Here is a 25,892-nt window from a genome sequence, read left to right on the forward strand (position 1 = left end):
CTTTTAGTTTTTAATCTATACTGACAATTCTAGGTCCTTGTAAAACCTGGGTACTTTTTTTGGACTCTGTTAGTGGTTCCAGGTCCTTGTAAAACTTGATTTTGGTTCTACTTTTTAGTAGGTTTAAGGACTTTTTCCTGTTGGATGGCTTTCTTTTTTCCTTTTTTGAGGATGTGAAAGGGTTTTGGGGTCCCTTCAAAACCTATTTTTACCGTAATCTAAAGCAAATAGTTTCAATTTAATTAATGTTTTAGGATATTAAATTGGATTAATTTTAGAGTAATTTTATTATCAATTATTTTTGATATTTAACAATTAATAAATTTTTATGATTATTTCAGTTAATGATTTTATGCAATTTGATACTTAGATCAGAGTAAGGATAGAAATTGATGTGCCTTTTAGTTAGGACTTTGATGATTTTCTTATTGATAATTGAGATTGGGGGCATCTGGTTTAGAAGACCATTTTCAGGTGATTACACATATTCTTTTTCAATTTCAAATTTAAGAAAATATTTTGTATGATGAACTTACCCAAGTTAATTCCCCAAGGGTCATAGGGAGGAACCTTCTTATTCCTCCAAAGATAATTAAACCAGAATATTTCATAGCCTCCAACACCCATCTAGATATCTCCCACATATTATACTTAACTTCCAATTTATCTCTTTCAAGTAAATGTTATTTTGACCTCCTAGATGTAGGGCTCAAGGCTTGCATTTGATCAATCATTCTTAGGTGAGCTTCCTAGTAGGAGGACCCTCTTTTATTTTTTGCTTCTTACTTTTGGATTATGTACCCTTTGCAAGTTTCCTTTTTCATGAAGTAATTGATGCCTCTATTATAGAATTCTTTCTAAAATTTGTAGAGAAACCTTATGTAATTCTTCTTTCCTATGAAAAAATTTTAGCCTTTGTAAATACTTTGTGTCAAATAGTTATAATCAAATAGGAAATTACTTCACTAATGGCTCATTAATTCATCAACATATTTCCTTGTGTGATCTTTAAGCTTTCTTGATGTGAGCATTAAATAGAATCCCCTCTATTTAGTTTTTAAATTCTAGCATGACATGGCAATGGCTTCCCTGTGGCATATGCTTTCTGATATAATTTCCCCTTTTAATCCAATCACATGACTCATTTAAAAATGCTTCTACCATCATGCCATCAATGTAGGTGATAGTAACATTTCTATAAGGCTTTGGGAAAGCTATTTTATGCAATCTTGATAGTTTATGTTATACTAATGAGGATTCTATCTATATATCTTATCTTGATGCTTATTATTTCATCGAGATAAGCTTTCATGATGACACCATGCACACACCCATTTATCACTTTCATTGGTCAGGCATTTCTTGACCTCATCTCTCATGTGCCTACCAGTATAGGTTGCTCTAAAAATTATATTAGTGCTTAGGAAGATTTTTTTCATGTCATTTTGATAGTTAAAGCTACTTTGATAAGTGTGTATTGGTATGTCTTTGGCCAATTCTTTTTTTTTATTAGGAAAAATGATAGTGATAACATTATGTAATTTAATAGGTTTCACTACTTTTGAATAACACTAGGGGATGAAATTTCTTTTAGACCTTATCAACATATATTTACTTATATTTCCATCAAGGGTCAAGAAGAATTATCTCTTTGTTTATAGTACAATTATGTGGATGATCTTTGCATCACCATAGGATACTTTAATGATGTTATCAAGGATTAGGATGACTAAAAATGTAAGTTTTGTTGATAGACTTCAATGGTTTAATATTTTTTAATGTTACATTTCTCTTTCTTTATATGTTTTCCTGATCATTATCTCATAACATCCCTAGGTATCTTTTGTTTTTCAAACCTCCACTCATAATATCATCAAAGATCGGGGAGATTATTTTTCTTTATTTTTTAGTTCAAGTCTTGTTGATGTAATCCTTGGTGTCTACTTTCCCAATATGTGATAGTCTTTGATGCTTTAGACATTATCAATTTAAGTTTCTCAAACATGTGTTATTTTCTTATTATTATTTTCCTACTTCATCAGAAAATATTTATCTATGAACTCTTTTGGTATTCTCTTTAGTTTGACTTCTCTTGATAAGTGTTATTCCCTTATTTTGAGCCTTTTGTATCCTTTAGCTAGTTTTGAAGTATCCACTTTGATTTCCTCCACTCAAATGAACTTTCCTCTAATCCTCAAGACATCAATAGTAATACTTCCTTATTTATATTAAAATTAATCTCCATTTTGGATAAATGGGATGATATTCAATTTCTTCCAACATTTCCCTTGAGTTAACCAACTTATCAGTCAATCATGAGCAGTTAGACAGACATGAATGATGGATCCATTTATGCCAATCTTATATCCCATACAGAAAAATTAGAAGTAACTATTCAAATAATAAAGGCTACATCATGCAAAATTTGAATCATGAATGGAATTCATAATGAAATAAAACTTAAAATGGACAAATGGCATAAGGAAATAAAGTTGAAAAATGCAAGTGTTAATAGAACCAAGGCTTCTTCGAGGTTAGGCAAGTGACATTATGAGATCTAGGATATCGGGGTGAATTTACACAATAGTGTGGTAGGCCATAGGATAGATCCAAAATATGTATGGTAATAGTCTTAGTAGGTTTGGTGAATGTGGTTGAGCATCTAATAGTGGTACAAACATCTAATCTCATCATGACACTTTCACAACCTTATATTCCTAATGATAAGTTTGTAAATAAATCAACTAGAGTATTTGTATTAGGCCTTAGGATAGATAAAATATCAAATTTATTTCATAACCCAAAAATGGACATCTCTATAATATCACATTGGAGAGTACAGACAAGTGATTTCAAGAGAATACAAATGCAACCTTCAAACTAATTACAAAGAGGTGTCTAATTAAGACACATCTAAGGGCCCAATTAGACAAGATAGATATGAGCAAGGGATACATGTTTTATTATATTGGATATGCTATAGTTATTTTGAGAAAGATGATGGGTTTTCCATCATACAGATCATTAGAACCTTGGATGATTATTTCATAGAGAAGATGAGGAGCCATAGGAACATGATTGACTAATTGCCACTATAAGAAATTGTATCCATTATAATTTATAGGTTGTGCAATATTACCCTAAATTATATATGAATTCATATGTTATTTACCTACTGGTCATGAGGGTACGATATCTAGGTTTTACCAAACAAGGGTCTATTCAGGACAATTAGTCATGGACCCATGTGGTTACCCACAACTTGTCAAGAAGAAAATAATGGAGGGGAGTATTAAATTTATAATTGTTAATGATGTCTTTTCATTTGCAATAATCTATTACATTGAGGGTGATTATGTGAAAAGGTTGTTAGTTGAAGGTATTGCATAAGTCCATTAGATTGGACATATTATACTTAGTTATATACCTTCACATATATCTAGGTGTTAGGATTTTGTGGGCTTGTTATTACATCAAGGATGAGAAGAAACATTGTTGGGACTTTCTTATGTCCATAGGTGCATGAGCTATTAGTGATATTAAGGAAATTAGGACACTTGAAAATGAATTGGAGGACTATTCATGAGAGGACTTCAAGCTCCTTTGTCCTATCTATGATCTTGTTGGATTCTTTTAGCAATATCAAAGGAAAGGGATATGTGCATGAGCCTCACCTAGAAGGTCATTGGGTTAATTATGTGGATTCTTATGAAGTCCACATTAGGAAATATCAAATAAACTTAAAGATGGAAGAATTTTCTTTATATATTAGCATTCTTCCACATGCTTGGGATAGGGATTTAGTCAATATACTTGATCCCTTATAAAATAAAGATGATACAATCAACCAAGTAGCAAAGAATGCAAAGGTTTTTCATTTGGGTAAATGATGATATCCATCATTGAGATAGGTGTGTCTTAGATACCCTCAAGTGTATTCACAAAATTTTTGAGTTGATGTAGTGTTAGAGAGACCCCAACTTTTAGCATCATCAAAGATTGAAAAGGGTAGTGGTCAAAAGATAAATGTAATATCCCACTTGGAGATCCTTGGAACAAGGATAAATAAAATCCAATAAATTTTTTTTAAGTAATAAGCATGGATTCTAACAACATCAACATGCAACCAATCAAAAGATTGCAACAAAAGACTTAACCAACTATCTAAGCAACAAACGATCTCCAAGCATCACTACTTACCAACGAATTCAATTAACCAACTATGAAATTTTAAAAAATAAGAAACACTTAAACTCTAATCTATCAAGACCTAGGGAGGTGTGCAATCCAATAGGATATCTAAGATACCCAAAAACATTTCCTGAAGGTTTATAAAAAGGCTCCCTATCTTCCATGAAAGGAAGTACAAAAGGCTAGAATCATGCGAGTGAACACATGCTCATGCAAGCAAGTTGCATGCCCTATGCAAGGAAATTTTTCATTGCATGAGGAAAATCTCCTTTGCATGAGTGAACATTTGTCCATGTGAGAGAACACCTTAAGCGCGAGCCATTACTTTCTCATGCGAGAAAATACTAGTCTATACATGAGAGTGTGTACTCCCGCATGAGAATCTACCATGGCCCACACAAGGAAATTCATCTCTAACGTGAAAATGGATGACAAAAAACATAAAATCCATAAATGGAAGTATGGTAAGATTAAATCCTCCACACCAAGGAGTAGTAGAAATACATAGATCAAGGCTCAGACTCTAAAAACATGGAAATAAAAATGATGTGTAAATAAAGGAGAACTAAACATCTAACCATGTACTCCATAGCATCTAGTGTAATCATGTGAAAAAGTAACAACATTTTAAACATAAATGTGCATAAATCAACTATCTCAATAAACTAAAAAAACATAAACCACATGGAAAATATATAAAGAACCATGTGAGCATCTAGCTCTGAAATCGAACATGGAGGAATGCCAACTCTGTATGTCAGTCTCCAATAGTGTTGTAGGTACTTACACCTCCCAACTACATGGAACCCATATTGTCATCCAACCACACACACAGACACATAATACAATCATCCATGGCTAACATTCACTGCATATAGTATAAAGGACTAAAAACAAGATCATGAGACAATGGAATACAACAAGTCTTGGTTAGATCCATGGCTAACACTCACTCCATATAGTATAAAGGACTAAAAACAAGATCATGAGACAATGAAATACAACAAGTCTTGGTTAGATGCTATATGGGTCTACTATATAGGGACTATAGTGGAGAGTAGATTGCTTGGGACTCCCAAGCTAGACATCGTATGAAAAATCTCCCTTGAGAGGCCATCGTACTGTGTCCTCAGATGAACCATACAAACACTTTACCTTTGGATGAACTATACAGATACTTTTTATTATCTTAGTTTTATTACCCATTAATTCATTTAGTGATCACTTATTAAAAACCTCTTCACATTTACCTTGTCATAATACACACTGGGGTATACGAGAGAAGCCCCTCCACTTGTCTACACTACATGCTTATGCTCATCACATGATGAGTGCCCATAGGAAATGCAATTTCCCAACCCAACCCCAGTGAACATAACTCAACCAAAAGCAATCAGGAGATCCAGTCTCGCAAGAACTTGACAAGTGCATGCACCCCCATTCTATCCCAGGGTTTTGATGTAGCATTTGATGTTTAGTTGTTAGGGCTTTAAACATTTATGTACTATTCTGGCTAGCCATATTTGAAAATAGAAGAACAATCCTACACTCACACAAACCACAAAGGCTATATGAGAAAAAATCAAATCAAATTACTCTACCGAGCATATAGTTGGGAGTACAGATTTGGTACGAATCCCAATGCAAGAAGAAAAATATATGGTCAGATTGGAATCCTCGTGGATAATCTGAATCCACGACCAACATCAGTGCCAAGAAACACCCAAGAAAATTAGGTAGCACACAAATCGAGGCAAAGTCAAAATGCCCAAAAAACCAACATTGATGAAATCAATGAAATTAAAACCCTAATTCCAATTAGGTAAAAAAATCTCAAATATCAAATAAAATTTGGTTTTGGAGTCCATATGCAAAAATGGCCACCATAACGGTCCAAAACCCACCAAACCCCACACCAAAAAGACAACAAATGCTAACACCCGCCCAACCGGGTAGAGCTAACATATAGGAATGGAGGGAAACACTAGTTCTCTACCTTCTAACATATTAGTACTAGAAACAGACTCAAAAATGGAGCTAAAACAAAAAAAAAATGGAAGAGACCCACCTCGAAGCCAAAAGGGGCAAAATAGGAATTCTCGCGATAAAATAATCACTCTACGAAAGCTGCCAAAAATCTTAGCAAACCAAGGTCTCCTTAAACCAAATCCAACAAGATCAATCTCACAACAATCCCATGCTTGTAGCTCTCACAACAAGTAAAACAGCAATACCTCCTAAAGAGGATTTGGGATTTTGCTCTCAATTTTTCAATTTGAATGTGAGAAGTGAGGAATAACTCATTTCTTGGGATATTTATTCACTTTAAAAGTGAAATATTAATACAGAAAAATAACTAGGTGAATAAAATAAATCCCTCTTTAGCTCAGACAAAATTAGGTAATTTCAATTAAATGGAATTCCACTGCAACAAATCTATCAGTAATTAAAATAATAAAAATAAAACTCAAAATACCCTTAAACAATTAATCACAATATTCCTTAATAATTTTCGTGACCAAATGTGGATATCTAAATGCACAGACATAATATAATTGGTCTTGTCACAAATGGAAATGAATCTAGATTTTTTAAATCACCAAAGGGTTTAACTAACAATTAAACAAGATATGTCGCCCATATAGGGATGACATTTGCTAAGTATAAATAGGTGAATCATTAACTCATGTAGACACTTAAAATTGTCCTAAATACTATATTAATTTATTTAATATTACCTATGATATTATAATTATTTATTTATTAATTAATTATATTTTTCATATTCTTCTATTTATTTAATTAAATAGGTTCATTTCCCTAATGTATTTAAATTTAATTTGAATACTTCCCCACTAATGTATTAAATTCATTTAATACATAATGCTCCATAAATCCTCTTTTAAATAAATTTTTAATTTATTTAATTCCCTATACTTTATTAAAATTCTTTAATCCTATGATTAAGTTAAATCTTATTTAATTTAATCTTGACCCCTTCCTAAAACCTAGCCTACACACATCACTCTTATCCTTCTAAGCCTACCCATTAATTAATCTCACTTAATTATCCTAAATTCATTTCTAAACACATTTTTATACCTAAGTATTTGCTCACACATGTGTGAGCAACTCAAGATCCAATAAAGCTTCCATTTTATTATTTTATTCACACCTCTTACACACTTTTTTGTAAATATTCAAGACTATGCTAGGTTACTGAGAGGGGAGGGATGAATCGGTAACCTTAAAAACTTTATCAATTATAGATCTTAATTGTAGTAATCCAATTACCATTTAGTATATCATATCTGATCTGATTGCATGCATGTGAAATTGAAAATATAAAATCATCCACAACACTTGAACACAATGATTGGTGACCCAAAAAACTTCCAAATAGAAAGTAAAACTGGGGTGGGGATGATACCCACAAAACTTCAATACTAAAGCATAAAGTTGGCCTATAAAGGGTTACAATGATCACTTCTGATGATCTACCCTATTAGGAGCAATTAGGACTACTAGGTCCACCTTGTTAGAGGTTTTATAAACACACAATGAAGTATGTACTCTATTAAGAGATTTAAGAAAGATAGTTAAGTCTACCTTGTGAAAGGATTTTGACTAGTTCACTTGTTAAGATGAAACAGTAGATCTCTGACTTACAACTGAATTGTTGATAGAGATTCCTTGAGTGTATTGATCACCTTTCTATGATAGATTTGTCACTTCTGCTCCTTATGCTGATATGGCCTTCATAAATCTATATCTACTACTTACATTCGCATTCTTGCACTTGCATTACATACACATTACATTCCATACATTTTGATATGATACAATACATCACATATATATACCAATCCAAATTACAAAGTTGGCCATCATATAGGTTAACACATATATCACAAAGTCAGCCCAAATGAGGACACTCAGGTTCTGAAGACTAACTTGGTCAAGTTCTGATACTTGGCACCCACTGTCATTACTCGGCATCATTATGCACTCAGTAGATATAGAAGCTTGGTACATATTGAACACTTCAAAGTAGTCTTGAACTTAGTCTGCACTGGTGACTCGATAGATACTATGTAACTTGACATAAATTGAATCACTCGGTAAACACATAAGTTCAGTTTACACTAGCTTCGTATTACATGAACTATGAACTTGGTAGAAACTGCAATACTCGGTAACCATTGAAATGCTTGGGTTGAACTGCTAGGCTTCACACCAACTGAATACACTTTGTAACCATTGAAATGCTCGGTAGCTACTAGAATTAGTCTAGAAAACTCGATAGCAACTGTAGAGCTCGGTGGCTACTGAATTACATGGCAAACACTATAGATTGTTTAATGAGCTTGGTAGCCATACAAAACTTGAATAAGTGTATGTCACTAATAATAAACTTGACTGACATGTCAACAATCTCCCCCTTTGGCATCAGTGACAAAAACACTTATCAGCCAAAATCTTATATACATCACCATATGATACTAGCTCAGTAGAATATATTGTTTTGAGATTTTTCAAAATTTATCTTTGTAAGGTATACTATACATCATCTGTTATATACATTTTCCTCATAGCATGTTTCTTCCCCATAATATGTGTCTCTATATATAGCATACCATGTGTCTCTACAATAATCTCCCCCTTTGTGACAATAATGCCAAAGATTTATTCAGAGCTTATCTACATGGAGACACCAATATGAGATTTAAAAAATTAAAATTTATCTTAAGAATAAGTGTTAGGGTTTTATCCCAATTTTCTTGCAAAATCTTGCATGTATGTAGAGCAATTTGTACTTCTACATAGAGTTCTATCATGTGATTTGCAATAGAGAAGTTGTTGTCATGGATCAAGGTTTTTGAGTAAACAATATGTTCCTACATTGTATCCATGATAGTAAGGATCATATTCTAAATATTAATTAGTGATGACCGGATCCTTGCTTCTTCTCTTAACAACTCTGCCTGCATCTCTGACAAAAATTTGAACTTCATGTAATGTGCAGAGCTTGAACTATGGTCAAGTTGCAATTGCTAAGCACTGGCTTTTAGATCCTCATTAATTTTTGGTAGTTTGCCATTTATTTCCTTTGTGAACTCAAAAACATCACATAACTTCACAAAAAGTGATGTCACATTTGTGCAGGAGGTCTCAAGATTGATCAAAATTGATGAAAGCTCAACTTGTTGAATAGAAATTTGCTAAGCAATGTACTCTAGCACTTTATTGTCAAATTTCTTTTCATCTTTCTAAATTAACTTATCCTATCCACTAGTTTCCTCATTGAACTTTTGGACTGCTTCTGCTAATTGTAAAAAAATAGGTTGAGAAGTATCAACCTCAATTCCTATAGCCTCAAACAAAATATTTTTAGCATCATCTATAATTGTATACTCTCTATCTCTTTCTTCTCTTAATTTTTGTTGCTTTGCCTTTTTGTGAAGAATTTCACCAAACTCATCCATTTTATCTACAGAAAGATTATGAATATCCCATTTGGGGATTTCTATTTCCTCATCTAAGTCTATATCATCCTCTATGTCCTTTCCTTTACTCAAAAATTTTGTACTCAATTGAGCCTTAGGTTCAACTGTCCTTGCACTTAATGCTTTTGTGTCTAGAATGGAAACTATAGTTGATATACTAGAACTTGCAGTAAAAATTTATATAATACTAACTGATTAAATACTAATAGGAATGCTTGTTGAGTAAAAGACTGAAGAAGTCATAATTGAAGTATCCAAAACTAAAGTAGACAAAACTATAGTATCCAAAATTGAAGTATTTATTGCTGAAGAACTCAAAATTGTAGAAGATACTATATTCATGATTGATGACATCAACTTGGTAGCTAAAGAAGAGAGAGGTTGCATCTTGATAGATGAAGTGGAAGTAACTTCTATTAGTGATACATTGAGCTAAGTGGGGGCAAAGAGTGATTGGACATTTGAAGTGTTTGTGGTTTTCACAATCAAACTTGCTGAAGTTGTCTCTAAGCTTGATATAGCTACTTGTTTGCTTGGAGAGTGAGGAAGTGAGGTAATGAATATAGCTACTATCTTCATTAGGTCAGTCTCCTCTTCATCTTCCTTATTTTCCTTAGTAGCTTCTACCTCTTTATCTCCTTCATCTTCCTCATTGTCAAAATGTGTAGGCTCAATATAAGTTTCTTCTTCATCATTATCACTGTCATCATCATCATCCTTTACATCTACTAGGAAGTCACTTGGTTTATGCAGATGATAAACATTTTTCCACATGTTTGTAGCATTCTTAACTACATGGTCTATATCTTTGATCAAAATTAAACATGTATTTAACCTAAGAGTCATTTTATCTTCATTTTTCTTCAAATACTCTTTTACCTCAACATTTGTCATGCTTAGTAGTAACTACCTCAGGGTTTGTGCATAAATGTCTTTTGCTATTTGCATTACAAATTCCCATCTTGGCTTTATTTTCTCTAACAATTCATTAGGGATTTGGGAGGCAATTTGATCTGGTGAATACTTCCATTTGCCCATTTTGGTCAACACCAGTTCTTCTACTTGTTTCTGCTTTGCCTCTATCCTTGTTTCATACTTCAAATATTTGAAGTTTTTTATACCTACACTTTCTTCAATTTGTTTCAACTTTTCTTGGAAGGTGGGAGGAGGTTTGCTAAGGACAATATCACTTCCTTTCTTCCTGGACCTCCTTGAGAAGACTACAGTGGATGGCTTAGGTGGCTTGGTGATGATCACCTTGCCTTTCTTCTCCATAGGTTCTTCTTCCTTTTATGATTCCTCTTCATCCTTTGCCTCTTCTACATCTTCTCCTTTGCCTTCAATTAATGTGAGAGGTGTGCTAGTTTTTAGTTTACCTATCCTCCTCTTTCCTTTCTTTACTGCTTGAGGGAGTTTTATCCCCAATTCTATCCTTTCCTTGGCCTCATCATAGGTTCCAAAGTATGGTGCCTTTGGATCAATAGGCTCATTAACTAGAGCTTCACTAATATCATTTACCTCATCAATATTTACCTCATAAGGAAGAGGTTTTACCCATGTAATTTTGGGCTTTACTGCCTGGATATAAACTCTATCACAATATACCATAAGCATACATCATAATTGTAATCCTTAACTAACTTCTTAGGTATTCAGAACCTATTGTTCATTTTCTCTTTGAACACTTTGAAGTAGTTGTCCATAATGTTGACATATTTCTCTCCCATTTCTATAGCATATCCATTTATCTAGTATAGTACAGGCGCATCTTTTCTCCATAATGATGTGCCTTTGGAAGGGAAGAACTTTTGAACATAAAAGAACAAACAAGTCAAGAGTAAACTGAATTTACAATGGTTTTTCTTGGATGTCCTGATACTTTCCATATTTTTGTTGAGTTGCTTCAACAACAGATCTACCAAGTCATAAGATAGATTATTTTTCACCACTTTATAAGCCAAGTCCAGAGCTTCACATGATACACTGTTAAGGTGGCTCAAACTATATATCTTATGTACTATAACATGAATTCCAAATTTCAGCTCTACATCTATTACACTACTAATTTTCATTCCTCTACTATCCCACTCGGCTAGCATTTTCTTTTCTAGCTCAGCCCAACCTAGGGTTTTGGTGGTTTTAGCTTTGGGGAGCATGGGGAGGCTAGTGATGTGATGAATCATTTTCTTTGTAATCACAACAAGTTGCTCAGGCCATAGTTGACCATTATGCACTTGGCTTAGAATGTATCTAATCCCTTTAATTTGAAAACCTCGGGGCATTTGGGGAATATGTGTTAAACCTTTGTCTTCCAAATTCTTATGCTCATGTTTAAGAATTCCATTAACACACAATTCACCTAGGGCATCATCCATTTCTAGGGTAACAATTTCTTGAATAGAGCACTTGAAATGAGTATGAATGTCATTAATAAGGAGTACCTTGGGAGGGATTTTTGATTGAGCTATGATTGAGTCAAGGGTTTCTATAACTGCAGACACAAGTTTGAAATCCAACGATTTCCATTCGACTCCTTGAACCAACATCTCAGACCCTCTCTTCACTTTTTTGTTGCTGTTGGATGCCATTTTACTTGGTAAACTATGAGAACCTTGATAACTTCTGCAAATTTGCTTAAAATTGCTTGATCACACTATAAATCACTTCTTTGCAATAGCACTTAGATTTCATGGTGAGAAATGAGTTTGATTTCATGCTTTTTGTTAAAGCTTCACCATTAATGCTCTATGCAAAGGTAGTTGAGTTGACATCGTGCTTTACATCATGCTTAAGAGCCTATCATCCACTATTTTATTGATTACTCAGTGAAGACTTTGTGACTCGGTAACCATGCATGTCTTGTTACTCCTGACCTTGCTCGGTAGAGTCCATGACCCGACCTTACTCGGTAGAGAAGGTAACTCAGTGATAACTGATATCTTTCTTCCTCAATGATCCTTTTGTATCTTGAATACTAATTTGGATCTTTCTCACCTTTGAATTGGAACTATTTAAATGTGATCTTGATAACACAATTCCAGTTCTCCTTTGGAAACCTAGTTGGAAATGGTAAAGTCACTCACTTCTTGAGTGACATGACAATCATTACTTGGACTAGAATCCTTAGTAGATTTAGGAAACCATTGTTGCCTCATCTACTTTTGAATATTATCTACTTTTTCCTTCTTTTCATCTTCAATTTTACCTATATTCATGCAATTTTTGGCTAGATGACCTTGTTCAGTACAAGTGAAACATCTTATGGTGTTATCTCTCTTCCTTGTGTGATGTTTAACACAATTCATGCTAATGTGTCCAAATTATCCACAGTAATGACATCTACACCAAGTTTTGAAGTCCCAATCGAATATTGCTTTTACAATTTTCTATGTTGGATTGAATAACTTAGTTTTGCATTCTAATGCCTTGTGACATTGTTTCTTGCATTTGTAACACTTGCCCTCAAATTTTGGTTTGTCTTTGCATTCATTAGCCTTGTGACCATGCTGACTACAATTGTAGCATTTTCCATTAAATTTTTCTATACCATTACTCCAACATTTGTTTGATGTATGACCTAACTTACCACAGTGATTGCAAGTAGGTCTTTGATTCCTTTGATCGCTTTGTTTGAAGGATTCATCTTCTTCTTTGTATCAAATTCCTTCTTTTCCTTTTTTCCTATAGAGGTTTTTCTCATTGAGTTGAACCATGTCTACTTGAGATTTCATCATTCTTTCATTGATTTTCTTTTCAGTGTTTAGGTCATTTTTCAATCTTTCACTGATTTTCTTTTTAGATCTCAGCTCATTTCTTATTCTTTCATTGATTTGTCTTTCTAAATTTAGGTCATTCCTTAATCTTTCATTGATCTATCTTTGGCTCATGATTTCCTTATTTTCATTTGAGATTTGATCCATAAGATCTGCATGCGGAAGGGATTAGTTCTGGATCTCATTGTTTCTTCCATCCATTTCTTCTTTTATCTTGTTCCTTTGTTCCAAGATTTCACACAACCTTACTAACTAAATTTCTTGTTCTCTTTTCAATTTCCTTACTTCTTCTTATAGGGAACCGTTCTTCTCTAGGATTTCTTTGATTGAATCATTTGCTTCATCTAAACTGCTTGAAGGGAAAAAATCTTCAATTCTCTCTTCAATGTAGATATGGTCATTCATTAGATTGGCAAGTTCTTTTCTTCTTTTTAGGGATTGGGAAAGTTGCTCCTTATCTTTCTTGAGTTGTGCAATGGCCATTTCCAGATCCAACTTTTCATTGTCAATTGCCTTATCAAGTCTGAATATCTCCATTATCCTTGATCTTTGCTCAAGCTATTAAAATTTTTCCTAAGAACCACAAAGCTCTAATACCAATTGTTGGAAATATTCAAGACTATGCTAGGTTATTGAGAGGGGAGGGGTGAATCAATAACATTAAAAACTTTATCAATTACAGATCTTAATTGTAGTAATCCAATTACCATTTAGTTTATCATATCTAATCTAGTTGCATGCATGTGAAACTGAAAATATAAAAGCATCCACAACACTTGAACACAATGAATTGGTGACCCAAAAACCTTCCAAATAGAAAGTAAAACTGGGGTGGGGATGATACCCACAAAACTTCAATACTGTATCATAAAGTTGGCCTGTCAAGGCTTACAATGATTGCTTCTAATGATCTACCCTGTTAGGAGCAATTAGGATTGCTAGGTCCACCTTGTTAGAGGTTTTACAAACACATAATGAAGTATGTACTCTATTAAGAGATTTAAGAAAGATTGTTAAGTCTACCTTGTGAAAGGATTTTGACTAGTTCACCTATTAGGATGAAATAGTAGATCTCTGACTTACAACTAGATTGTTGATAGAGATTCCTTGAGTGTACTGATCACCTTTCTGTGATAGGTTTGTCACTTCTACTCCTTATGTTGATATGGCCTTCATAAATCTTTATCTGTTGCTTACATTCACATTCTTGCACTTGTATTACATACACATTGCATTCCATACATTTTGATATGATACAATACATCACATATATATCAAAATCAAAATTACAAAATTACAAAGTCGACCATCATATTGGTTAACACATATATCACAATGTCAGCCCAAATGAAGACGCTCGAGTTTTGAAGACTGACTTGGTGAAGTTCTAATACTCGGTGCCCACTATCATTACTTGGCATTGTCATGCACTTGGAAGATGTAGAAGCTCAGTCTATACTGATCACTTCAAAGTAGTCTTGAACTCGGTCTGCACTGGTGACTCAGTAGATACTGTGTAACTTGGCATAAACTAAATCACTTGGTAAACACATAAGCTTAGTTGATACTAGCTTCACATTACATGAACTACAAACTTGGTAGAAACTACAATGCTCGATAACCACTAAAATGCTCGAGTTGAACTGCTAGACTGAATCTTCTTGGTTTGAACTGTTAGGCTTTACACCAACTAAATACACTTGTTAACCACTAAAATGCTCAGTAGCTACTAGAATTAGTCCAGAAAATTCAGTAGCAACTGTAGAGCTCGGTGGCTACTAAATTACATGGAAAACACTGTAGACTATTCAATGAGCTCAGTAACCATACAAAATCTGAATAAGTATGTGTCACTAATAACAAACTTGACTAATATGTCACCACACTTATCCCCCTTTCCTTTCTCTAAGATTTCTCACACATGTGTGAGCAAACCTTGAGCCATCACTTTCATCAGAAAGGCTTATTTGACCTTTGCATGACTTGTCCCTTTAGCCCATGTGTCTCCCATGTGTCACCTATGTGGATGCCACATAGAGGTCACCTCCTCAAGGCCTCTCTCAAACCTATAAATAGAGCCCTTCTCTCAAGCATTTTTCATCTCTCTCATTTGAATTTTTATCATCATAGTATAGAGTTAGAGCTTTCATAGTGATGTTTATGCATTGTTACTAACCCTTTTGTAGATGTTAGATTTTGTGCATTTATGCTTGCATCTTTCATGATAGATTATTGTTACTAGTTTGGTTCTTTGTATTTCCATTTTGCATCCTAGAATTCTTTGAGATTGACTCACTCATAACCATTTCTTGAATGTATTCTACACTCATTTAGTTTAGATTCACATATTCCATATTGTATTTTCATTACATTGGGATTCAATAGTTGTGTTTGGGAGAGCACATCCACATCTCTCACACTTGATCACACCAACAAGGCCTCTTATGGGTGCTCTTGTTGAGTTGCTTTGAGGGTGCATGAGGATTTTAATTTTAGGTTGCATAAGTTGTTTAACTCAAGCTTGTGTTAGTTGTATTTCAATTTGTTTCCAATCTTTCATATGCACATGTACAACTAATGTTTTCTTGTTTACATGTGCTTCCAACGGATTAGGATTTTCCTGCATACATTTTGGCACACCTAGTGGGACCCATGTCCCTCTTCCACTTTCAATTTTCACCAAAACTCATGACTTATTGTCACAACCCACATATTTTCATCTCCATTAGGACACAGTGTCATCTTCGAAGATGCTTTGTCATCTCCATAGTTCAGCGTCTCTGCTTATTTGCATCTCTTGTCAGGCCTATTTTTCAAAATCATTCAATCCTACAACATAACCCATTCTATCATCTCTGATAAGTTTCGACATCTTTGAATATTACTTTTTCATCTCTGAAGTTTACCATTTTATTGACTGCATAGTGAGCAGCCAGAAAACTAGTTGTTTTATCAAATTGCCATCTGCGTAATTTAGCTAGAACTATCATCTGTGTTGTTGGCAGACTGAATCCTGGGGTATTATTAAAATATCATCTCCACTATAGTATGATATAGTTTGCACCAGTCAATATTTCCAGTACGCCATCATCTACATTTTTCTGTTATCTAGGAAGTTTTGGCATCTCTGAGATTGTTTTTTCATCTATGACTACAAAGTGTTAATGAAAAGTAAATTGTAGTCCCCTATATTCTGTCATCTGTGAGTTTTGTTGTCTTGAAAATTCTGTCATCTATGCCTAGTGTCTATCATCTTCAGGTACTAATAGATCAACTCATTCTTTTTTATTCCTAACTCATTGTCCAACTGATATACAACAATTTTTAATCTAGTTTTTATTGCAAGAGACAAACTTTGGAGTATTTTTAGTGATTTTAATCAATTGGATATTTGTAGTAATTTTAATCACTTGGATATTTGTAGTGATTTAAATCACTTGTAGGATTTAAAATGGTAAATGAACTTGCATGAATTAATCATTTGTCCTTTGAATGCATGTTGCAACTAATATCAAAAGGTAAAATAAACTGTTGAATGCATTAAGGAAACATTACACATACACTCTTGAATGATTTAAGGAAATTTACACACATTTCATTGGAATGAATGATGTTCAAACACACTCTTGAATGCCTTAATGAATGAACACATTTTTCATTGGAATGCATGTGTAGAGTAACCAAATACAATCTTGAGTACCTTAAGAAAATTGACATGCTTTTGATTGGAATGAATTATTAGCTAGTGAATACACTCTTGAATTCCTAAGGTCAAAGAAGAATGCGATGAAACATTTTAATTTTGGGTTTAAAACACTCTCATACAATCTTGAATGACTAACAAACAAAGAAGCTTTCTATGAAACATTTTGACTTGGTGCTTAAAATGAATACATTCAATCTTGAATGGCTTAAGGGAATTTGTTCATTTCCAGCAATTTGCTTATGTTGAAGATGATCGATTTACTTTTTGTTGATGAATCTTCATTTTTTATTATGTTGATGACATTGATAAGTTGGAAATAACAATGCATGCTTAAACACAAGTGTCTTCAAAAGTAGATAGAAAATCTAAACCTTCATTTGGAAAAGAATAAGTATCTTTTAAAGCCCGAGGCCACTTAAATATTCTTTCCTCTCATGCCTTCAGGTGATCTTAAGTGCACAAGAAATAAGTGAGTCTTATTTTTATTTTTTTAGGGGGCCTACTTGTGGATTTCATCACCCCTCAGGATGACCTCAACTCTAGCATTTTGGTGGAGTATAAATATCAGGAGGTGAATCGAAAGACACCTCTTTTGAAAGTAAGATTTTGTCACTCTTGGCTGAGCCCCAAAGAACTTTATACATTTGGGATGTGAAGGTGGAGATTTGGGTTAACATTTCCTCCCAATTGTGTGGCACTATTTCTTTCATCTACAAATTTGGGCCTCATGTACCTTATGTATATCGAGGATGCCCTCTAGTTGATCCTTGTTCATCATAGTTAAAGCCTTATTAGAATTGTTGATGTGTTCAATGTGCTTGCATGTTTAAACATCCAAAACCAATACCAAACATAAAATAAATCCAAAATGAGTGAAATGGTGAGCTAAACATTCAATAAGTGAAATGGTTGTAAGTGGGTCCTCTTGACCTACAAATATTTTAATGAGTTCTTATACTTGGTCTAGCATTTGAAATTCATTGCGTCTTTTAGTCACAAATTTTTTTTGCAAAATTTATGTGCCTGGTCTTGTAATTGGGTTTTTTTTGTTCCTACCATGAACAACAAAGTCATACTTAAGAAGGTGAAATTATCCAAACCATTTGCCTACAAAGAAAGAAAAAACCTAGCACACAGTGATAAACAATTTTGATACGCTATCAAAGACATCAAGAAGGAAGAAGCTAAATAGGACCATTCTGACATAATCTTATATAATGGTAAACTTAAAATTGGTCTACTTTCCCTAGCGTGAACCTGAGATTTGTGTTCCTAGAGAGAGAAGATTGAGTTATCAACATAGTGACCATATCACCCTCATTTTCCATATCAATCCAATTTTGAAATTTCTTGTCTTTCATTTGCAAAATTTCCTCTAGAGAGCTTGATCATTTGGACCTTAATCTTTTGGCCTAAGAACATCTTAGTTACAAAACATCTAAGATTACAACACTAGACCTTTATCCACAAGAAAACATTTATCATAATTATACTTACTTATTTGGCATCACAAGTCCATCTCCAAATACTGAGTAATCTATTCAGTGTCCTATCTTTCCCAAAGATCACTTGTCCATCTTTGGTAGGAGAAAGATACTTTTATCCTATATCACACTTGGTTTTCCAAATCAACAATGTCTTTTGTTTACATTTAGGTTGTTGGCCCCTTTATCATATAAAGTTTAGTTGCTCTCTCACATCTTCTCTTTCTTCCACAATCTTCCACCCATTGGTTTGGACACAATTGTATGGTACAAACATGATCTAGAAGACTAAAATTTAATCTTATGTCACTTTTATTAGAATCACTGAGACAACAAGAGATGGTGAATCATTTTCCTCTATGATCAACCTCGTTGGGGAACACATGTACCCCTAGTATGAAATTTGGTATGCCTAGCTCAACATCCACACAAGAACTGGAGATTCCTTTTCAAAACACCACTCTAGGGAGTAATTCACATGATGATGAAGAAATATACCAAGATGAAGATCCCATTGAAAATAATAACATCCCTAGTAACATTCAAGCATTTCTTGTAGATGTAACTCCCTGCCAAGGGATCCAAAAGAATTAACCTAAAGTTTTACTAAGTTTGCCAAACATCTTTTTTAAAACAAGAAAGAATAACATACACATTAATCATAAAGTAGCGAAAGCAATAACATACAATCAACTATAAGCATACATAACATGTTACATTCCTTAAGGATCCCAAGACATTGAGTCACAATTAAATTTAATTAATACTAAGTCTAACAAATACCACATCTGTATGAAAGAATAATTAAAAGTCCAAAGTCCATTTAAACAATATACATTTTTTTTTAATACCACTTGGAAAATAAAATTTGGAGTTCTCAATCATCCATTGTACATGTCACAGGGTATGAAAGGCTAAAAGAATATACATTTATAAAAAATAGAAATACATTTATAAAAAATAGAATTATATCATCCTTCTCGAATCCATGATACAAAGTACAATACAATAAATGAAACCATCCATCATAAAGATATAACTATCCATCATAAAGATACAACCATCCATCATAATACATAGAGATAGAATAAAGGGAAAAGTAGACAAGGAAACTCTAGCCATGGCATCTATAGACAGATCTCAATGGTAAGAGTAAAAAGCACTACCACCCGACTGTGTGGAACCTAAATGGCCCACTCCCACCGTGCTGAGGAGTTAGTCTCAAGTCCCAAACAAGATATCAATCCAAATATCAAAAGTACTCTTTAAGCCTAGGAAATCCTAAAAGTAATCTAACTCAAAGGTTCCAAGATAAATCGACATCTAAACCCAGAGGCAAACACAGACACGTAGGAAATCTATATTGCTAGTGGGCAAGTGTCATCGCATGAACCAACTCTAGGGTTACCCAGCTAGTTTTTAAATCCTTCGGCCCCCTACTAACTCGATGTGGCACTAGTATCCTTTTGTACTAACAAGGCATACTAATAAGTCAACTCTATGGTTACCCAGCTAGTCCTTTAATCCTCTGGCCCTTAGTGACTTTCTATGGTACCAATATCTTATTAATTCATTTTAACCCATTTAATGAAATGTTATCACCTATTAAACTACTTACAATGAGTTACCTTGGTAGCCACTTTGGGTCTTGACCCCCATTGCAAGCCACTTCCCAACTTAACATACAAATTACCTACCCTAGGCTCATAAAAGCATAAAATAGATAATCACAAATTTCACCTCAGCCTTATACAAGAGACTAGAAACATCAAAAGATAATTCACAATAACACATCGGTTCTCTATGAGAAACTAGAAAGCATCCCCAAAAATACTAATCGAAGACTCAAAATGGTTATATCAGATAAGTCACACTTTTCACCTTAGTTTCACAAGAGAACATTGGAAAGCAATAACAATCAATAGATCAACACACATCATAGAGCATACCATACACATTACCATGGTTGAATATAAAAGGATCAAAATCAAATCATCATAATCTCACAAACACAGAACTCCCAAGCCTCTGGTTACATCCTAAGACTAGTCAAAGCTAGGTCAACCCCAAACCCCAAAGCATAGATGACACATAGAAAACAGAATAGTCTCACAGTTTGGTTTGATTTACAAAATGCATTGTTGAGTTAAATGTAAGGTTTTAGTTTTTGTTTCAGTTTAAGTTTTCGATTACATAATATTAACATTTTAACCCTTATTAATTATCTCGTTCTTGTATTTGAACATATTGCATAATTACCCTTATTTCAAAGTTCACTATTAGATCCCATTAATGACTTTAAAATAAATATCACCAATAAATTATAATAATAATAATAATTGATCATTAAATAAAATTACTATGATTTTATAAATAATCAAGATTATTATATAATAATTTCAATAAATATCTCTTTTTAAATGATTTTTTTTTAAAGGTAAAAGTGGCAACCACTATAATATTTTTATTAAACTGATTCAAATAGGTCAACTAGTAAAGAATCAGTAAAGAAAACCCAGCATCATCCCATATATTTACATAATTTTTACATAGTTTCTTGAAAACTATTGAGAAAAACATAGTTACAATAAGGTGTATCAACTACCACCCAATAATATAATATCAGCATTCAAAAACTAATTATCAGCACATTTGAATTTCACAATTACAAATTTTCCATCAAAAAGACCAAAAAATAAAGTTTATACCAAAATACCAAGTTCAGACCACTATTCATTCCTCCATAACATCACAGCCACGAAAACTCTTGCTACCTATATCATTCAATTCCCCCCAATGATTTTTACATTCACACAATGTAGCACTTTGCCCACACCAAAGCATGGCATTTGTTGCACTCTAGCCCCAACTGCAAGCACTCACGGGTTACCAACAAAAACCTGCCACCTCTGAGGAGTTGGGAGACCAACTCGAGCCAGCTTGAGATGTTGTATACTATGGGATTACTAATTCGAATACTGAATTCCAGGCATTCCTTTCTTTAATCTAAAGATTCACATTCCATAGGCTTGGACCCTGAGTGTGAATCAAATTTGAGAATCTTTGCAAATCTATGAGGACATATCCAACTTGCTTGACTCTCTCTTCTAACTCAAAGCCTAAAACACAGGAGGTGGCTTGCAATGCATTTTTCATATGGAAAGAGCTATGAGATTCTATTGCCTTCTTAAGAGCTTCAAACAAAACAAAACATTCATGCTTGAAAAGTAACTATGAATGAGAGAATAAACCCCTCACCATGGCCATGCCACTCCATAGGTCATAATATTGCATAGCGACAGACAGTTTGTTATCCGCAATAAAATGATCTCATATTACCTTTTGAGCGAGCGATTGAAGAAGTAGAGGAGATTGCATAATATTCATGGCATTGGATAGGAAAATGGAGACTAGGTTCGATGAAAAAAGGAAGTGGGGCACGATAGAAATTAGTAATCCCTCACCAATTACATGTCAAATGGCTCGCCGAACAATGGGAGAATGAACAATAAACATCAAGACAAGCATAGTATCACTTTCATTAGCTGGCAATGCACCTTCATCAGGTCTCGAAGGAATCCAAATGCGATAATTCTTTGGCAGCATAACCCGATGTTGTTTATGACATAGTTCACAGGAAGCAGAGATATCCAACCCTTTCATCATTTTGGAGCAAAACAAGAGACTGCAAATTAGAATCAGCTAAAAAACTAGAGTGAAAAATAATGAAGAGAACACATATAAATGGATCTTTTTAAATGTTATTAATTGATATTTTATTATAATTATAAATAAATAAAACTTAATTTAAATTAAATTTATTAAATTAATTTAATAATTATTTAAAACAAACTATATTAAAATACATTAACCGTTAATTATATTAATAATTATTAATATTTTTATTTTAAAAATTAATAATAATAATTTTAATTTAATACAAATTATATAATGTAAAAGATATTTAATAAAACAAAATTAAAAAAAATTCAAAATAAACATCTTAGGCCCGCTAGCCATATAAAGCCATGAGACCCTTATTACAAGTTGCCATAGGCTTGGTTGCTGTCATCGGCAGCAGTAATAACTGCTGCCGAGTGCAGCAACCAATCTGCACGCAGGCCGTGGAGGTAAGGTTGGGGGGGTGGGGGTGTCATGGCCCCACCTCCCCATTTTTTATATTAAATTTTTTATTTATAATATTTATTTTTATATTTTATTTTTAAATTTTATTTTTTTTAAATTATATAGAATTTAATTTAAACAAAAAATTCTCCCAATTAAAATTTTAAATATATTTTTTTATAACAATCCTAGCAAATCTCTGATAGGGAAAATACGACCAACTAGTCGAAAATTTTTTATTTAAATTTTTTATTTCAATACAAAACCCTTCCCTATTTAATTTTCACTTTTGAATCTACTGAAGGAGGATTATTTGAGATATAAATCTTTTCGTATACAGAAGATTTAACATGCATACTAGAATTTCATCACATTGAAACACTCGTCACAGAGAATCATTCAAAAAACCATTCATAGACACGAAGAAGATAGGAAAAGAAGAAATGTAATAAACTATGCAAATAATCACAAGCATCTACCTAGACTCTTATGCTAATCGCTACGCCCAAGAAGATTGTGAGAGAAATTTCTCCTCTCAAAACCTTCTCTCTTCCAAAATTCTTTCCTCTTCCCAAATTCGTCATCCTTTGAAAATGAACCCTCAATTGGTAATAAGGAGTTCTCTCCTAAACTTGGGGCACTAATTGTGCGATCACCCGAGAGGACTTCTTGCTCACCAAACTTTAACTCTTATTATCTTTTCTTTATCTTTTCATGCACATTTATGAAATTAAAATATCTTTATTAAATTCCACTTGACTTCTCTTTTTTGATTAATTTATTAAATTTTAATCTCATGCACACTTTATGCAATCTTTAAACTTTTAATAAATTAATATCTTTTTTCACATTTTAATTAATTTATTATATTTTAATCTCATGCATACTTTATGCAATTTTTAAACTCTTGATAGATTAATATCTTTTTTCACTTTTTAATTTATTTTTAAAATGTTTAATTGATAAAATATTTATTAACATAAATAAAAATAGTATTTAGCATTTATTTAAAAATGAAATCTAAATATATTATTATTAAATTAAATTAATATTATCACGTTCTATAATTATACTTATAACTTTTATCTTTTAAATGTAATTCTTTTTATTTAATTTATTTTTCAATCAATTAAATATAATTAAATATTAAAGTATCATAATAATTTTTCATTAAATTAAATCATTAATTTAATCATTTAATTTGACTTAATTAATAGAAAAAATGACCAAGGACTCATAAAACAAAATATGAAAACCCATCATAGAAAAACACATACAAGATCAAACCAAAGGATTATAATCATGTATTAATGTCATACAATGCATTCGGAAGGTAAACTACTCATATACTTGTCCTAATTTTCTAGGACAAATGGGTTAAAGGTTTAGAATTTGGACTTAAGAATTTATCTCCTCTCTCTTACCATTGAGATAATGTGATAGGGTATGCTCATCCTGGCAATTCAGGGAAGTCGATACCCAATACCTGCAATCTACATAAAATCCACACATGTACAAGCACATATATACTAAACTAATTATGAAATGACAGGAAGTGGTTCATTGTGTAGATCCTGACTAGTAGGTGACTACGACTCCCTTAACCACATCAAAAACATCATACATAAAGAAAACATACACGCACACCATACACATGTAGTATGGGGTAAGTATCCATGAAAAAATACATGATAATCCATCTAACTAATCATCACCAATAACTAAAAATATTTTAATAATCATCATGCATACATGAAGTGTAGAGTGCCATTAATCTCATCATATATCAACTGAATCTGAAACAATATCTGATAATCTCAAAACAATGCTACTAATCATCAAGCATAAACTAGCCTAAAAGAGTTCGACATTGATAACAAAATGCAAACTAGGGGTAGGCACTACAAAAGATCCATACAACTTGGAAATGTTGGAAAAATCTATTAGGGAGAGCAAGATGGAGATTTTCCTAAACCTAGTTAAAGATGGTGTTAATGTCCCTACGAGTTTTGATGAAAGAACTTGACAAATTACTAACGATGGTGCTCTTTATTGCTAACTTCAAACATAGCCCAAACATCTAAGAAGGAAAAAGAACCTGTGGTTAGAACTAGTTCCATACCTACATCAAGTGTTTCAACACAACCCACATTCCAATTAAGTGTGGAATATATTCAACAAATCATTAGTGTTATGCCTAACACTACTACACATGGTAATTTTTTACAATCAACCTTGACAGATCTAGCTATAGGATGCTTAAACATTGGTCAAGTACCTATACAACAGATGGAAATCCTAATGCAACTAATATATTCCTCTTATTTACAAATGCCAAAAAGTATGATGAAAACATTTGTGCCAATTCCAACAACTGCATATCAATACATTGGCCAAAGTGGTGCACTGCCACCTCCACCACCTCATAATATGTTTGAGAATCCATACAAATTTGGAGGTGGGTTCATCAATTTTCAACAATCACAAATGAAACCAAACCAAGATCTACACCAGCAGTTGCATGAACTTCAAAGTTTGGTCCATAACATGAACAACAAAGGGGTTAAGGAATTCTCTTTTAAGGAAATTTGTCCCTTTCCATTTGACAGATCTATTAACATGATACTATTTTCGACAGACTTTGAGATTCGCAAATTCAACAAATACATGGGAGAAACATGTCCCATCACTCATCTTAAGGAATTCTATGTCTTATGTCAAGAGATGGCCTATAGTGAGGATTATCTTAAGAGGCTCTTCATAAGAATCCTTGGAGGCCTCACACTTGAATGGGTAATGAACTTTCCTAGAGGCTCCATCACCTCTATCAATGACTTGACAAGGAAATTTGTAGCACAATATTCTTACAAAATTGAACATCATGCCTCATTGAGTGATTTGTGCAACACAAAACAATGAAATGGTGAAACATTTACCAATTTTCTACAATGGTGGCAGCATCTTGCTAATCGCATGCTATACAAAATTGAAGATTCCCACCTGGTAGACATTTTTATCAAGAATTTGATCCTGGAGACATCTTTCCAAATAAAGATGGCTAGTCCTAAGGACTTTGCCACATTAGTCAAGAAAGGCAAGAACATTT

This window comes from Cupressus sempervirens, chromosome 5 (genome assembly GCF_028749045.1).
Source record: "Cupressus sempervirens isolate cs-2001-9-10 chromosome 5, ASM2874904v1, whole genome shotgun sequence".
Lineage (NCBI taxonomy): Eukaryota > Viridiplantae > Streptophyta > Pinopsida > Cupressales > Cupressaceae > Cupressus > Cupressus sempervirens.